General features: G+C 45.3%; 1 protein-coding gene and 1 long non-coding RNA gene across 2 annotated transcripts in view; one reads left to right on the top strand and one right to left on the bottom strand.

Moving 5' to 3' along the window:
- The window catches only part of siz (Brefeldin-resistant Arf-GEF family protein schizo), a gene marked incomplete in the record, with an annotated part of 514,736 nt that overhangs the window by 23,942 nt on the left and 472,909 nt on the right, over nucleotides 1–17,885 (top strand).
- Nucleotides 1–17,885, bottom strand: part of LOC111244261 (uncharacterized) — a 63,630-nt gene that overhangs the window by 17,227 nt on the left and 28,518 nt on the right. The gene's annotated exons all lie outside the window — the stretch shown is intronic.

Below are 17,885 nucleotides of genomic sequence, written 5' to 3'. Positions count from 1 at the left end.
GTATAATGAAGTGTACATTCATGTGCTATTACGTTATACTCTTCTTGCTTACACGCGGCCATATGTACGTACTGATTGGCTAGATAGTGGATTCCATAAGCATTTTGTTGAAGCTGTTAGCTATTTTTTGACAGTCCTCAGGTCAGTCTTATCAATGTTGTCTTTATCTCACGTTCTTCATGATGATCACAACACAGATTTAGATCGGTCTACTGAATAAGTAGACGCAACAACGTGTCCGAGTTTCGGCGGTGACGATTCGCACTTGAGATAATCGCGCGATAATACGACAGATAGACAGGCAATAGAAAGATGCGCTCTGCGCGATCGACACCGTCATTCGTCCATTTTGGTCTTGCTTCTTCGATAGCTCGTTAATCCTGTCATTCTATTCGCGACGTCCGTCGAGTCATTTATCTAGAATACGAGCAGTTGGGAAAGACAACCCTGTACGCAGTATACTAGTAGCTATACTGGCAGATCGTATGACAATGATTCCGTTTGCCCTTCGTTCGCTTGTGCGAAGATATGTGCGAAGACAAAACAACGGACCTGAGCCGGTTGTCTGAAGATCGCTTTCGATCTTCGCGAGCTAGTCCTAACTCGTGACGGGTTGCCGCACTACACTGCTGTACCAGCCATGGATGAACGTAAGCTTCAACATTGCAGTTTCAGATAGGGGCCATGCGCAACCGTGCTTCGCCCCGTCATATTTATATGATTAATACGCTGATACCAGCGCCTGAAGACAGAAGCTCTGAGGAAAAAATTGGTTGTACAAGTAGTACTAGTATTAGTAGGATCAGACGTTATAAGAGGAGCAAACACCCCGTAGGTCAGACAAAAGATGCGAGAGTGCGAAGCCCTTCGAAGTATGGAGGGTCTTTTTTCCAGTTCCCCCGAAGTCTCCCGTTTTTTCTGGGGGGCGACGGGGGGAGGGGACTGGCAACTTCAAGACGACGTGAACAAGAGGCCATGCGATCAAGCATGGAGTAAGACGAAAGGCGAAAGGGGACAATGTACGTACACGCTGGTCCAATGCTCTCGTCGATGTTTCTTGGCTAAGGTCGAGGACTTGATCACCTTGCACCAGCAAAAGTGTGTTGTATAAATTAGACGGCAAAAGCGAAGCCGGGTTCCGCTAACAAGATCGCTCATTAGCAATTGTGGCGCGGTCGTCGACGTGTAAGCGAACCCGCTAAGGTTAGCTCGTAAGCTGTCAAGCTGAGTATTACGAAGTCCAAAGTGACGGAAGATCCCGTGGCGGCAATTATTAAATAAATTAAGATGTCTCGTATACTATGTAGTGTAGGCAGGAAGCAACTAAAGTGCCGTCGTTATGCTGTGGGCGCATTTCATCGATCTCATTTACGTCTGATGCCATTAACTCTGCTGCTAATGCCTTTTATAACCAACGAGAGAACGGTCGCAGGCTCCTACCGGGTTTTTCATTGATAATAGCGTTATGACGATTGATGATCATGTCGAAAGTGTGAGAGACAAGTGTTCCGTAAAACAGTAATAATTGTATTAATACAGTACGTCGAGTATAATGTGTTGTATAAACTACAATATCCGTGCAGTGGTAGACTTCATTTTTCTTCTCGTCTGTTGTAGATAGAAACTTATCAAAAAATTATTATTTGCTGTTAAGCTTCAACTTCTGGATAACATGCTGAGTGGTAAATTAGGCTTACAGGAGTAGTCTCAGGTTCGATCCTTACTGAGACATTATATATTAATTTACTAATTATTATTGTTATTTATTAATTTAACTAATTTCATCTGTGAATGTCTATTGAGGCAGTATTGGTGCTGAGGCATCCAACTACAAAACATGGCAGCTAGTATTGATATAAAATAGGCACTTGTCAGGCTTTGATAGCGTGTTACGGAAGCGAGAAACCCGTGTCGATTTATTAACCGATTATCTTCACAGGTCGCGTAGATGCAGTGTCTCAACTCAGATCTCTGTTTGATTGATGTCTCACAGTCTTCCCACACAGATATCTTGCATCCGAGTCAAATAAATGAAACAATGCATTGCGGACCACTAGTATGGAATATACTAATGCAATATTACTCGCACAATTTCTGATCCATACAGATATTATACAAAATAAAATGATTTCTATTATTAATACAATTTCTCACATGCTTATTATATAGGATATATGGGTAACGAGCGCTGATAGACAGAATCAAGGTGAAGCTTCTTTACGATTCTCATGTGCATGTTTATACTAACTACCAACGCGCGTTCACCGTTGATTTTGTGCTAGACCCGCGTCATCTATCTACCCTTGCTAAGACAGTTATAGAAGAAGCGGTTTTTTGCATTGAGATACCGCCATCGAGCGTTTTGCGAGGCGATGGCGGTACCTCGATGACTTGAACCGGTTCCATGCTCAATAATGTTGAGAGTTCTCTCTGCAGCTAATGGTTACGCTCGATGTTTATGTGCCCGCTGACATACACACGAGTTGTAATGAAAGTTGAAGTCACAGGCACACCGTTATACGCCACTGGGTGATGAACGTTACAGGTGATGAACGCCATGATGAAGCAAGGTATGCTTTCAGTCGCGACCTCTTCGTCTCTCGCTATTCGTATATGCGACGCTTCTGGACATTGCCACTAGATGTTTCAGGTACTCAAGCGTAAGTGCGTGTCGTCAGACTATGCACGCACATTTGTGTTTTTCTCGTGTACGAGTTGTTACAATTACCTTTAAGCTGTACTGCGAAGGCTAGTTGTTATGATGCATGGGTACCCTTTGGCCTATAGCAACCAAACGCGAACATGTACTCCTGTCTTAATGTACACAACCCCTCTCTAGCAAAAGCGCACAGTTCCTGCACAACCAACACTGCGACGTGTACGACAACCCCCTCTCTCGCCTCGTATGATGTGAAGATAACGGTAAGCAACAGACAGTCGATCGGCCCGACGGCTGTCGGATGCGAGTGGTCCAGTTTGGCCTTCGTTAATATTTTTCTTTTTCTAGCCGATGTTGATCCTTCTCTGTCTTTGCTTTTCTTTTTCGACTATGATATGCTCTCTCTGAGATAGTGTGCTATATCGCACAGGCCTCTCCTTTTGGCTCCGAGTTATCATAGAACAAGCGTTCGTCTACATCGTTCATTCTGCCCTTCCGGTTTTTTTCCCTTTGCTGTAGTTAAGAGAGGACGGCACACGAGAGGGCTAGCGCATCTGTGAGGGCCGCCCGCAGCAGCAGTAGTAGTAGCAGCAATAGCTAGGTATGAATATTCATACCGGGGCCGTAGTCGACACTGTGCGCGTTGGGTAGCTTGAGCACACATGTGGAGTGGCGCCTGTCCCTATGGGGACTTCCTTGAACGTGTCCTAAAAAATGTCTATACGAATACGAGGGTGTCTATGAGGTCGCTTGCATTTCGTGTTCGAGTATCTCTGTCGAGTATACCTTTATTCGGTAGTCTCACCTCCAAATGGGACGACGCGCGGCATCATTCTGCTCGAAATTCAATAACTGTTCATGCGTCACATAGCCGCATTGGACAACGATGGTGACAGTGGCAACTATGTCAGAAACGAAGGTTCTTGTTAGAGACTACTTTTGCTATTACATGCGTTTGCGTGGTACCGTTGACCCTAGACAGTATGATGTAAAGCCGCATACAAACAGGAAATATATGATTTTGGCCGACAGTTGAACTATTTGGCCTATCTTACAAGCAGGCTATTATGTTTACAGATATTTATTTACATTTTATATATTTATTTACAGATGTGCATGCTCAATAACAAAGCGTCCTTAGGGGGATGCGACGTCGGTGCAAGGTCGACCGCATTCAGTTTTACGGGGACGTTAAATACGGTGCAATAACTTTGCATTTCTGTTCAAAGCTAAAAGCTACGCGTATCTTCTTGAAATTAATTTTAGTAGTTGATAATAAAGCACACGTGCTTGATGAAGGTGCTTCAAGTACAGGAAGTTCGTTGTTACCGCTGCTGAAGGATACATTTGTTAGGTCACACTAAGCGATCGGCCGTGTGACTTTTGTCCAACGAACACCCAGAGCCGGCGACCTCTAGGTTTGGATGCTTTGCATTAGTACATCTTTACACAAAGAGGTTATACAACGAATTGTGGATAAATGAGTTTGCGTAGTCAATTTTCTATCTTGATTGTTTAGCAGTATTACCAGCTGGTTTTTTCTTGTCAGCGCAAAGATGAACAAAAAAAACAAATGCAAAAAGAAACACTACAAAGATCAAGTTCTTTCTCGTTGTGCTTTCCGTCGTCTGTATATCCAATACTGTATAATGCAACATCGCCGGTGTACAAACGCGCACGATAATCAGCCGCAATTAAAGCAAGTAAAAATAGTTCTACACCTTGATCATGGAAGGATCTGCCACCGTTGATTCAGTTGAGCAAACCGATCAACTCGAGCGAAGGAAGGAGATAGCAGCAAAGGCTATACTATATTAAGCAACATATCACTCTTCGGCGATATCACCGTCGCTTTGCCAGCCGCATCGATGCAAACGTTGTCGTTGACACTGTTCAAAAACTTGATCCTTCACCTAGACAGCGTGCCATGGCTAGCCATCCAATCCAAGACAAATCAGTATGTCACCCCGCTTACTTTGTACGAGGAGTAACAGCAGATCACCAAGCTACACCTCGTTCTTCCGTCCCCGCAAAGTCCCGCAGGCTGCAACTCTGCAACCACCCTTTTTACTCACTATGGCCTTACCACCCAAAGGACGAACTACGATTTCTGGGGGGTGTGATTGTTAGGCGGTGTATCTGTCTTTTTGTCTTTTGGAACGTCTTTATGTCTGCTAAGCTTGCGGAAGCAGACCTGCCCGTTGTTTCCGTGAGATTGGGGAGATAGGGAAAATGGAGAGTGAACAGGATGAGCAGGTTCTATGCGGAGCGATGTCTGCCGGAGGGGGCCATCTATCTATCTATCTAGAAATCCATGGTGGGCGTTAATGAACATTTTGTTTTTGTCTTCATCCAATCTCCGTTCTCGTAACCCCTCCCACTAGCTCCCAGCCGTTACGAGACATCGCGTGCTAAAATAGGGAAGGGGCGATCCTACCGGAGGATAGTCCGGCGTTCACTTCTGCTACCGATCGACGACTGGCGAGCGGTCGCCAGGAGCCGCACGGAGGCCAAGGATCTGAAGGAGAAATAAGCGAAATGGGCAGTCGCATCCTTTTCCTTTTTACGCTCTTTTCCCACTGCCTCTTGCTCTTCATCACCCGAGCGATTCTACCTCCCCTTCTCCGTCGACGATTCACAAGACTACCCAGTCCGCTGCTGCTGCTGCTGCTGCTGCTAGGAGTACTCCTAGTATGTCTCCTTGTTCCTTACTTCTATCTTCCTATCATTGCCGTTGCTGCACGACGAATTCTATCCGGATTCGGCTCCACCCTACTGCTGCATCCTGGCGTTAGGGGGAACCCAAAGCACCAGCCCGGGATACTCGACGCAGTCACCGCATCCGCGTGAAGATCTTTCTCCTGTGGTATTCTTCAAGGTATTTTTGCTCCTGCTAGTATAGCGCACAATTCCCAGTAATGCGATTGTCATCTTTTTTCATGCCAGTATCACCATCGGTATGAAGTAGGAGTTCACTAGGGCTAGTTCAGCTCAATTGTGCGACCACATCCCTTTGCACTACTACTGATCATCTAGCCTTTTTGCGGGCTGCGCGCCTCTTCTATAATGCAAAACAGGACAGTCCCATTTTACTGTAAAGGAAATGCACTCAGGCCCCACCGTAAAGGAATGGGCAGCAACGAGTTAGCGGTCCGCTGTCGCTACCGGGGAAGGGGGGGGTTTGTGTCTGGATGCGAGTGTAAGGTCCGCTAACAAAGAACATTCACACCCCGATAAGAGAAAACAGCTAGGAATACCAGCAAGACGACCCTTTAATCCTTTACGTTCACTGCTGCTATTAAGTATGATGCAAGGCTACACAGCAGTAAGCAGTAATAATAATGGGGTGCCGGCAGATCTGTTATTATTACCGTGAAATCCTTGCTCCTGTATGGCAAAGGAAAAGCGAGTGATCTCGTGTAAAAGAGAGGGGATGGGGTGCCGCGAAAATGAATGAAGGAACGAACGTGATGAAGGAAACAACTTCACCAAAAGAAAGGCGAGCGACGGTACGGCATTTAACAAATTGAAATAATTTTAGTAGCTAGAAAAGTTTCAGACTAATTGTATGGCTTCCTCGGAAGTTGCTGAGATGTTCGTCCACAATCTACAAATTCAAGCGAATTAGTTAGAATTATAAATGAAGTTATAGTGTGAAGAGCACATTGTAAAAGGGTCCTATATTTTTTTATGCGCAGAAGTTATGTATTATATGTGTATGACAATTACGGGAGCGTCAAATTAAATGAAGCTTAATTTTCCATAAAATATTCAAGATGTTTTTCGAATTTATTATATGAGGATAAAATTGGTTTGTCTGAAGAGGAAAAATGTTGTTATCGATATGTATATGTACACAATCACACACATGATATCACAGTGTACAAGTATGAAGTGCGTCTTACTTCGGCACATCAATTGGCACACAACACGAAAGGCGAGGAAGTGTTTATACCCAATTTAATTAGATACAGCCAGTATGAAATCGAAAAGCGCCAAACTACCAAATACTTTATCGTTGCTTTCAGTGCTCTCGTACAACCACTAGGCGATCAAAAATCGATCTCGTTTTACCGCTCAGTGTCCTGACTTCGGCAAGCTTCCTAGAAAACCAGCGACAAATCCATTAGCTTTTCATGCACCGAAGGGTCCTACGGGTCAAACGAGTCTTCTCGTTTCGTGGCTTCCGAAGAAGGATATAAGCACCGTGAAGCTAAATTAAAATTGCTGTTTAGATGTCGTCAACTCATTATTTTATTTCAAAGTGAGTAACAATTGAACTTAACCCGCACGAGAACGACGACTTCGTAACTCGCTGCCTTTGCTCCCATTCAATAATCGACGAATGCCTTAAATATCGCCTCTGAACCCCATTTATCTTTCCTTGCATCGTTCGCTCGCTGTCTAGTTGGACTACTGTTAGTACTATGACAGCACCGTTGCTAATTTAAAACGTTTTCCTCAAAAAAATAAGCACGCCTCCAACAGGCCGACAATCATATAACATTTCCTTCGAATGTGGCAAGTAAACGTGACAGTATCTTACTTGCACATTTTGTCTCAACACTTTATGTTGTAGTCAAGCGCGATTTGTTATCACCCCTCCTTTATTGTTCATGCTGAGGCCGACGGTGGTGGCCTCTCATTGGTGCCTTTTCAAACCCCGTTCCCCACTGTGCAAGCAGCGGGCAGTTTTGTATCGGCTGCTCTCCCGGTTGGTCGTCCTTCTACGTCCTCCGCCCCTGTACGTCCTCAGGTCGTGTCGTACCTATCGGTATTGCTGTTGCTACTACTCATGCTTTGACGACCGAAGTGTCTGTTTAACCGCTCTTCTCTCATTAACAGCAATAACAGCAGCCGCGAAAGCGGTGGCGGCGTCCGGGTCTGCCTGGTCTTCTTCATTCGGAGGTCGCCAAACGAAGAATTCTCGATGAAGTCAACGGATGGCGTTGGAGAAACGGAGAGAGGAGATACAGCCAGGTACTAGCTGAAAACGATGTAGAGTATCTGGCTGGCTTAGCAAGGTGGCGCGATGTGTACTACTGCTGGAGATGGCGGCTGTTAAAATGGATAGTGTATTAGGTAGCAACAGCGTGTGTGTCAGGCGCAGCAACTGTTAGCTGTGAGTAGCAAACGGGGGTTCGTTGAGAAAGGGGGTGCTGTTCTTTCTCTGAGATGAATTTTTTTCTCTGTTCCGTTCCCCGTTGTTTTTGCTGCCGCTACTTTCTCTCATTTCTCTCGTACACTTGTGCCGCTCGTCAATTAGATCGTTAATTAACACCCACTCGAGACTATAGTTAAACTACTTCATATCCGCCGAACCGTTTCTGTCAAACAGCTTCGAAGGGGACGGTGTCGCAGGAGGACCGCATCGTCCAGGCCGAGCTGCTGCCCTACGTGACGTGCAGCTACGCGAAAGGACCTACCTTCAAAGAATTTATGTAAATGGAACATTGAAAAAACCTGCAGGAAAGCGGGTTCATGGCAGTTGGAGATCGAAGCAGCTCGCTTACCAATGCTGCTTCTGCTTTTCTAAAATATTTTAGAATATGCTATGGAAGATAAGAACACACTTTCCACATGCACGCGCCCCTCGCATAGGTGTAATTAATTCGACCACGACTGCTGACGTTTGATGGAATCGACAGAAAAAAAAAACGTGCTTATTAATGTCGTCCGATAGATTGCTGAGCAGTATAGGCAAACGTGCATTACTATGTATCAATTTATTGGGATCGCTGGGTAAAGAAGGTTATTCCGTGATACCTTTGCGCTTTTCGAAAGCACTCTTTCGTTGGTCCGCTCCATTCGATCGTTGATCTGCTCCGAGACCTGAGCACAAATTCTGCTATTACAAGTACGATTTGCATATTATTCCAAGTTATAGTTGCGACTTTCAGAGATCGCGTATTGCCAGCATATACATTTGATCGTATCTGTTATACGACGCGGTTCTATTAAGTAATGACCCACCATAGAATAGCTAAATGAGCAAAACTGACTAAAATTCAATATGTCGTACCTACCGAAAAGCTCGTTTGAACATCAATACATTAGCTAGACGAGCGGACCAAAAGATGTGGCAATGATATCTCTCTCGAAAAGCGTTACTATCGAATGTTTCATTTTCTTTCTAAGACGAAAATCTCTAAAGCTGAATTGTGTTCGATCCGGCGCAGTTTCTAACCTTGAGATTTTCGTTGCAGGTAAGCTGGCTTTTATCTGTAAGAAGACCAAAGACGGTGCAGGAATTCATCAGCTAAAGCCTTATGTAGACTATGAATTGCTGGTTGTAGTACAAGCAATGTCCCTACTTAAGCTATGAAATATAGTCAAAATGTATGAATCACAGTTGAGCTGTGAAATATATTTGCGTGCATGACGGAAAAAGGACACGCATGCATAAAATGCGCTTCACAAACAGAAATCGCACGCGGCATATGGCAAAGGTCGGATTACCGACTTCCGGGTAAGCGGTTAGGCTCTACAGAACCCACCTGACAAGGCTGATGCCATAGTAGCTTTATCGCCATGAATGTCCTTCGGGCGATGCATATAGCCCAAGCCACTTTGGTTATCTCAGACAAATTGAACACTTTCCTATGTTTTTCTTCAGCTTTGATGCGCGCATTCGTTCAAAATGGATGCGACGCATAATTTCGTCGTTGTCCCCCTCTCTACCATCTCCGAACCTTCGCTCTTTTTGTTTTTAATCACAAATGCAACTCATATTTTAGTGAGAAATCCCATTGGTATGTGCTTAGAGAAGGCTGTCGAGGGCGTCCGCCTCGTGTCGTTCACTATCCAGGCGAACGAGTCTAAAGCAGGCCCCCAACCGAATCTAAAGGTCCGGCCAATGGGGTCGGGTTAGAGAAGAGGGGAGACCTAGGAATAGAACATCACAAGAAGAAAAAGCAGGTTCCACAGCGCGTTAAAGCCAGGAGCCGGTCGAGGCCAACAACGTTCAGGGATAATGAATCCAAGAAGAAGGACGGACGAGGCGACTGACTAATACAGGCGAACCGCCTGCCGGCCGTCGCAAAACTGGCCCACTCAAGCCTCCCAGCCAAAAGAACAACGGCTAGTAGCTTCATTTAATGCGGCTGGCCAACTACGCTGGCAGCAAAAGCCAGCGGCCGGGGCGAAAAGCGGCAGCAGGCGACGAAGAAACCGCTAGCCGGTCCTATGCTACCCCGCGGGGCGCGCGTCTGCAGAAGAGAGTGAAGTCTGCTTTGACTCTCATTCTATTGCGGCAGACAGCAAACGGAGGATATCGAGACATCAACGTTGACACTAGAGAATAAAAACGCCGAAAACGAACAGGATAACGCTGGCAGCAGCAGAAGTAAAAGTGGCTCTGTAAAGCGAACATTTCAAGTGCAACGGTGGGGAAAGAAAGGCAAAAAAGGAACAAAAAGGTCCTGCAGAAAAGCTCTTTGGATTCAGGCGGGACGCGGGAGTAAAGGCAAGAACTCTTTCAGAAACGGGCTCGTGTGCTGGCTACCAACAAGAAAGGCCCTGATAAACCCAAGTCTCTAGCCTAGGTCACAGGGAAGAGCGCCGTACAGACAGGCAACTGAGCGCGCGTCTCTGGCTAACAAAGGGAAGGTCGAAGAAGAGATATTTAGTATCGGAATGATAATGACAGCGGTTGGCTTAGTTAAGTGGCTCATTGACGCAGGGCAAACGTTGTCAAGTCCTTTTTAGGCCTTTGAGCCTTACTGACAGAAGGTTTACAAACAGGATAGAAGAGAAAGACAGATTAAATCGACTACGGAAATCTCATGTTGAGAACACGTATTATTAAGGCTAATAGTTACGCTGAAAGACTATATATATATATATATATATATATATATATATATATATGAATTCGTATTGAATTAAACGGTACTTGACAATTAAAGCGTTATGAGAAAACAGTTAACAGATCAATAGCCATTTTGGTTAGACAGCATTTTTTTGTACCCTGCAAGACAGAAAATATTAATTTATTTCACCTTTACTGTATTTGGAAACACGGCGATTCGAATCTGTCGCTCTCTCGCCAAATGCATCATTTTGGCACATATTGTCAGACACTGCTACAAATATAACAGTTGTTCGGAGACTGTGGCACTCAATATCGATTTAGCACATACATAGAAGTAGCGGTATTTGGGAAAATACAAACGTTTTGCGCGTACGTATTTGGCTCACGTACGGGTTACCTTCTTGCGTGTCAGAAAGCCTTTAGTTAAAGATTAAAAGAGAGACCCAAACTTGATAAGCTCCGCATAATCTCTAGTTGATGAGCTACAAGACCAATCAACCTTATTTACCTTCAATAATTGGATACTATCGTTTTTCCTTTGAACTTTCTACCCTTGGATATAAAGTGAGTTTCTGCCTCAAATAAGTACATTTGCCTTTTACAGGCTACAAGCAGCTATCAATTCTACTGTCAAGCCTATTGTACGAGTAACTTTCAGGCAACGCCTGTCCAACAAAATCCTGTACACTATGAGTCTTTGAAGACTTAAATCATTCGTTCTTGTTTATCTATTTCTTTCGCGGAAGAAGGGATCTACCGGCCTTCAATTCTACCATAGGGCCTTCTTGGTATCCATTCTCTTTTGCTGCTCTAGTAGCAGCGGAAGCACTACCAAAAGCACCGAACTTCATGGACAAATCAGGGTGTTTGTCGAAGTGCTTAGGAGTTGTCAATGTCCTGTTCACTCATTCATGCACTCTCTCTCTTTCTTTTAGGAGATACAATGTTAATATTCGTGATCCATAAAGAATAGAGATCCCCCAAAAGCCCCTCGCACCTCTTGGCAAAGTTACCCCAAGCAACACTCACCCGGTCGACCGACAAGCTACTGTACATATCCTCGTCCTATCCCGCAAGTGTGAGTACCTAAGAGAGGTTTAGATAGATGTAGCAGCCGGCTTTGGTAAGGGTAGGGGGCAAGCAGAGAAGCAGACGGGCAAGCACCCAGTTGGGTACTGCCGGTCATACATTATATTGAAGATAAAGCAGCTTTGTTGAGCGGTTCGTCCCGAGCCTCTCGTGTGACTAGAGACAAGGGCAGTGAGGGAATGGAGAGAAATGATAATGCCAACACGATGCGATCCACTTGCTTCATTCCTATATAGACACGCACTCGCATGTAAGTTGCTGAGCAGAGAACTACGGGGGCGGTAGGGAAATTTTGTAGGAAGAAACTTGTGGGTCACCAGCGTGGTGCCCTTGCTTCGGCGCTCGACTGCGCTTTGTGCTAGTAATACACTGTTTTAAATTTGGATGAGCATAATGATGTCTTAGACTAGATACCAGTACATTTAGGATCCACAGGACGATAGTAAGAGCCGGGTTACGATCGAATGAGGTGGCGGTACGATAAATAAATATAGAAACGCATACGGGGCACAACCGATAGACACGATAAGAGCGCTCGCTGAGTGTGCTGCGTTTTTACCTACCGGAAGGTACACTTTATCCTATGCCTCGTGTATGGTAGTAAAGGATATAGATTTTGTAGCTTTTGCTTAAGCCACTATTGAACTCCTATGAATTCATTATCGAATGCGTGTCCTAACTGAATCGAACTTAGTCCAAGCTTCTCAAATATGTTCACTAAACTGGTAATGATGAAGTGGCTTATGTTCAGTTTTTATAACATAAGTATCTTTTAATGTTTATATCATCCTCCGCTTTTATTTTTCATTCTGTTTTAAATTGTTCTTTGTGTTTCACCAGGCCCTTGATTACTAACGCATCAATACAGAATCATCCATGTACGAACAACATATACGCCTTGGGGTTTGAAACTGTTTAGGGCCTTCAGCCCTCCTAACCCATTTCCAGTTTTCCCTGCTGTCTCTTATATGTTTTGTCCACCACCAGTGTGCATAGGCGTAAGTAGGCTTTATAGCATGTAGTAGAGGTCGGTAACGTATCTATAGAGGAATTGATGTGTGTAGGTGTGTTTATCTATGACATGGGAGTTAATAGGCTAGTAAGCTCAAATGGACGAAGTGTCCTCCAGAAGCAGCCTGTAAAGGGCCGGTTGGTCACTGCGGAGCTATTGCAATGAATATCTCGAGTTCCACCAATATCATCAGGATTTATAAATGAGAGTGGGACGTGAACGAAGTTGGTCGAAGCGAAAATGAGGGCAGAAAAGAAAAAGGTTTCCACAGGCAATATGTCTATACTAGGCTAAACCAATGCGTGCTCTTACGTAAGAGAGTGCGCCATCGCACAACAGGAGTATTTACCCAGCAGGCGAACGCTCGATAGTCTACTCAAGCACGCTTGTTACAATTGTTAGCTTTAAACATGCATGTCCTACTGAGGCCTTCATCCTAGAAACGACTTTCTAGAGGGAATGCTCTCTGAGAAGATCTGACTCCACTACATTTGGTTGGGCCTTTGCTTGAGACATACGATGGCAACATTGAGTTATTTTTATGATTGCAAACATCTCAACTTTAAGAGGCCTGGCATTACGTACAACCGATAGCGTCATTGATTTAGACTAATTGTAAATTATTTCACCTTCTTTAACTAATGACTTTACTCACAGTGTAGAAACGGGTTACTGTGAACAAATCCACATCAACCCACACATATATTAATCAGTAAGTGAGTCATTCTCTATTGAGCACTGTCTGTTGGTTGTCCATTCCTAACTATTGTGTAGGAGGAAAAAGGGAAACATTCGTTTGAGTGATAGCTATTGATAATTGACGACACAGATGGCGAGAGCAGTTCTATTCGTAGCTTTAATTCGTTTTTGTGTTGGTTGAGTGCTGTATCATTGGTTCCCTGCGCCAGGTCCTTGGCATCTTCCTATTTTGGAACGCTGAACGAGCAGTAGACAGCATGAGCGCGATTGTTGGTTCCCAGCTGCGAATTATATGTAAGCCACTTGTTCACCATGACGCGCCTATGGGGTGGCATACTAAATTTGTCGAAAACGCCGATATAATACCCTTCAGAACTTCAATTGTTCTCCTTATAATGCGCCCTCTGTTCCACATAGCAACATTACTATGTGCTTGTCATACTAAAACATGTCGTACGCTGCCAATTGCCTCAATTTCTCTCTCTGTTCTTTAGCGGGACCGAAAGTCTGGTTTTTTCACTGAGTGAGAATGCCGTGTCATGTCTCCTTTAGGCCTTTCGTAGAAGGAGTTTGGAGCTTTTTAGCCCGTCGAGCAAGCAAACGAACGCAGCTGGCTTTTAGGCATTCCTTCAGGGAAAGATCGAGCCATGATCAATGCTCCCGGTGCCACCGAGCCGCGTTCGAACGGTAAGTCATGCGGTTGGTTGGAAATCTTTGATTGCTTCTGAGATGCAGGTTTTGGGATCACTCACTGCATGAAAGAATCGCTAGTTCGAGGCCAGCAGAGGTGGGTTACCCGCACGGGCAGTAGCTTCACAGTTGGATTGCCTTTAGGGTCAACCTAACCGGGTCAGGATATAGGCTTCCTCTCGGCTTCATCAGGATTCAACAGGAGCTTGTCAGTAGTAAGCACGGGCTGCCGCAGCAGCAGCGGCAGCAATGAGTAGCGAACACGCAGAACTGCAGAGTATTAGTAGCAGCACAAATGCTAGCCAACCAAGCGCGGCTTGCTTCGGGCTCTGAAAAAGCTGTAGGCATTAGAGCTTGCTCAGCTGTGAATCTCAGAGACGAGACCAGCTTTGTAAGGCCTGACGAATAAAGGCAGATACGATAGCCCATTCTTACTTGGAAATCGGCAGACTCATCGCTAAGACAGGACAATCATCCGCACACAAAAGAAAACGAAGTTCTCTCAGATTCGGCTCTGCGTACTAACTGATGCCAAGCGATCGCGCCCAGTTTCTTGCAGGCCGCTACAGCAGCACGATGCGACTCTGATAGCGTCGTGTCGTGGTGTTGCGTCAATCACTCAATTCGCTGAGTCATTCAGCAAGCGGGCCAAACCAAACCGGAACGTTCTATTCTTTCGGACATTCATTCCTACTGTCCAACAAAATAACTGAGTCAACTGGATTCGCCGATGAAGCAGCCTAAAACGGCGGTGGCAGAAAAGGAACAACAGTCGGACTAGGATTGACAAGCAAAGCAGCGGCAAGAGGTCGCTGTCCGTCTCCGGGATAACAGGTCAGCAGTTGTGCTGTGTTCTGTTGCATATAGCATAGTGTAGCCAACAAGGATTGTGTGCCTGGCATAAAGAGAACCAGCACGCAAGTACTATGCGCTGATTGAACACGTGGTACTATTTTAAGCACACTCTGTGCCGAGATTACGGTATGAGCAAAAGAACAGAAAAGACGGTTGGGAGACAAGAAAAGGCCGGAAAGGTAATGCGTTAGCGGTAGTTGGAGACAGCTCGTTCTCGAAATGGCGGCTGGATGATGTTCATGTTGAATTGAGATTTCTACGTGCAACACCCAGGTCTCGAATTGGGGTATGCCTTAGGAAGAAACCCGGCCACGCCGGTTTTCCGTGCTGATGAACCTAAATAAGTGTATGAACCCAGCCCGATCCTTTCTTATTATGCCAGCTCCTAGATAATGCTTTCGTTTGTATTCCACTAGTAGATACACAAAAGTGCGGTAGAGATATTCACTAGAGTACAGAACGCCGTACAGATTAGTAACGACGAAATCGCATGGCACGTATATACCAAACAGCCAAATAGGGCAACTCATTTGGTAGATCTAGCTTTGCCCCGAACGGAATCAGCCGCGAACAAGGTAGGGAGGGCCAAATTAGAAAAGGGGAATGCCGAGTTAGAAAAAATAGCTCAGTAGTGTTCCGAGAACGTGCTACTTTTATTGTTGCTGTTACTCTGTGCAGCTGTTCCATAGCAGTGCACCCCTATCGCCCCGATGAATGAATGAGTGACGGGGAGGGAGATAATTTAAAGGCCTCCCTACCGTCCCCCAACTCCGAGTTGTGCCCGTACAGGTACCGCTGACGATAGTTATAGGCAAGATGCTGACCTGAAAAGAATATGCAGGCATGACACCAAGCACCAGATAAAATAAATAAACTAGCTAACAAAAGAAGCAAAAATAGAACGAAAACACTTGAAAGAATCAAAGAAAGACCCTCCTGAATAGACTACTGATTGGCAGTACGTTTATAAAGAACTAGAAAGAGACGACAAATCCGATGAGCCGTTCCTCAGGTCTGAGCGGAACCGAAACGAGCAGCCGTCAGCCGACATTGTTCATAGCAATGGTGCACGATGATCTATGTAGACTCAACGTTTCTTTTTTATAAGTCCGAATAGTTTGTGGAGAACCAAAGAATGAATCGCTTTAGAAAAACGCAAAATTCGTTTTGTTAACAGTGTAAAAAGCGGATAAAACCGTACATCGTTTCGTTTACCAGCACAGCATTCTAAATATTATAAAGTATAGGCAGGATACGAAAGGATGACAGAAACAAATAAAGGGAAGGCTCTTCATCACTGGACTGTTGCAATGCTAATATTAAGAAAGTACGCTACGCGCATGCGATGCACTATCATTAGCCAAAGCACATGTTGATCATCGTGTGTCCCGAAAAATGATCTTCGCCCGTTTTTTATTGGCCGTATTACCGTGCCCGTGTCTTTCATGCTTCACAACACTAAACACAAACCATTTCAACGATTGATCTCGCCATATCGAAATTACTTATATTGCTATCAATCAAAATATCTGAAATTCGCTCTGCGGGGTATCTTCGAACGTGTCTAGACACGTTGACTCCATTCGATTTGAATTTAAGGCTATTTAGATAGAGAGTGTCATTTTTACAAGGTAGTGCTTGTCTCATACCAGATAAAAACGTCACGTTCCATTTGGATAAGGTTGGATTGCTTTGAAACATTAGTCGGTGCCGCTTTATTATTACTTCGTTTTTATCCTTATCTCGTGTCGACCAAGATTTTCCCCTCGATTAACTATCCCGTATTGATCTCGTTGCGCTGTTTCGTCCTGCACTGGTAGCGCGACAGGCTGGAGGATTCTGAGCTGTTTAGGTTTTCTCTCATTTCTATTCGCTCTCTATTTCGCTATCCTTCCTTTCATTGTTTATCTCTCGGGCGAATGTGGCCTTAAGTAGCCCAAAATGTGTCGTGTATGAGGCGCGAAGTGGGATGTGTTCCCTCCATTTCGCGCTAAAATGTCAGCCGTTTTTTCGTCGAATCCGCCGCAGCAGCTTCTTTAAAAATTTTCCACCCCATCGCAGATGGTGCTTTGGATATACGATGCAGCCCGCTGCTTCTTGTGTCATTTTAAGGAAATTGTCGTTCCAGTCTTGGTCAGTCTTCGTCTTCTTCCCCTACTTTCTGCTTTGGCGTCCGGTCACATCTGCTTCTTCGTCCTTTAGTCTCATAGCCACACGGCCTGCCGCGTAGTGATCAGACCGACAATCTTTTCGAGGTGTGCGTACGACATGATCAGTCGAGGCCTATCTGCTTCTTCGAAAGTCGTTTTCGCGACTAGACAGGACAGAGAAAGATAGCAAGTGAGATGAAATTTTTTCCTCTAACCGGATCTTCCATCTACCTTGAAGGGCTTCGGCTGGGTAGATCTGGCTGGCAAGATCTGCTACTGCCTCCCCCGCTATCTCTGCATCTCTGTACAGTCCCTGGCTATCGACCAGCGGACGACGAATACGATAGAGAACCACCAGCTCTGACACGTTTAAGGCGCCCCGCACATTGCGCGCTTGCCAAATATCGCAATGTGCCATTTAAGAGGATTTCGCAACGCGTCAACCCTAAGGGGACGGCAAATCCTGAGAGGATGGGGGAAAACCTGGGCACAGGAGACAAATATCTAGCGGATTGCGCAGTAGTGGCTGCTGCCCGGTGATATCGATATTGTAAACTCCCTAACCCCAACTCACTTTTCCCTGCGCCCTTTGTTCATCTGCTGCGTGTCTTTAGGGCCACGCTCTCCACCGCCGCAGCGTTGTCCTCTTTATGGCGGGAGAACGGCCCCTCCGCTCCTCCTCGGGGGCATTTGTCGACCGACCTAATGTCCCTGTCGGTGTCTACCCCTTAGGCGTTGAGCACCTACATGCGGCGGGGTGGGGCCTTTCGCAGACGATTGCGGTACGGTAGTGATGGTGCAAGAAGCCTAGCAGGGATGCTTGAGTACAACTGAAGCTAGGTCGAATTGTTCGGCCGGTCGTTCGGCTGAACCGGCAGCCAGCCACCGACCAAGCGATAACACCGTTATATATTATGA

Source organism: Varroa destructor, unplaced genomic scaffold (genome assembly GCF_002443255.2).
Source record: "Varroa destructor unplaced genomic scaffold, Vdes_3.0 BEIS01000002.1, whole genome shotgun sequence".
NCBI classification, from domain to species: domain Eukaryota; kingdom Metazoa; phylum Arthropoda; class Arachnida; order Mesostigmata; family Varroidae; genus Varroa; species Varroa destructor.
The sequence above is the reverse complement of the archived record's forward strand: the minus strand, read 5'-3'. Positions and strand labels throughout refer to the sequence as shown.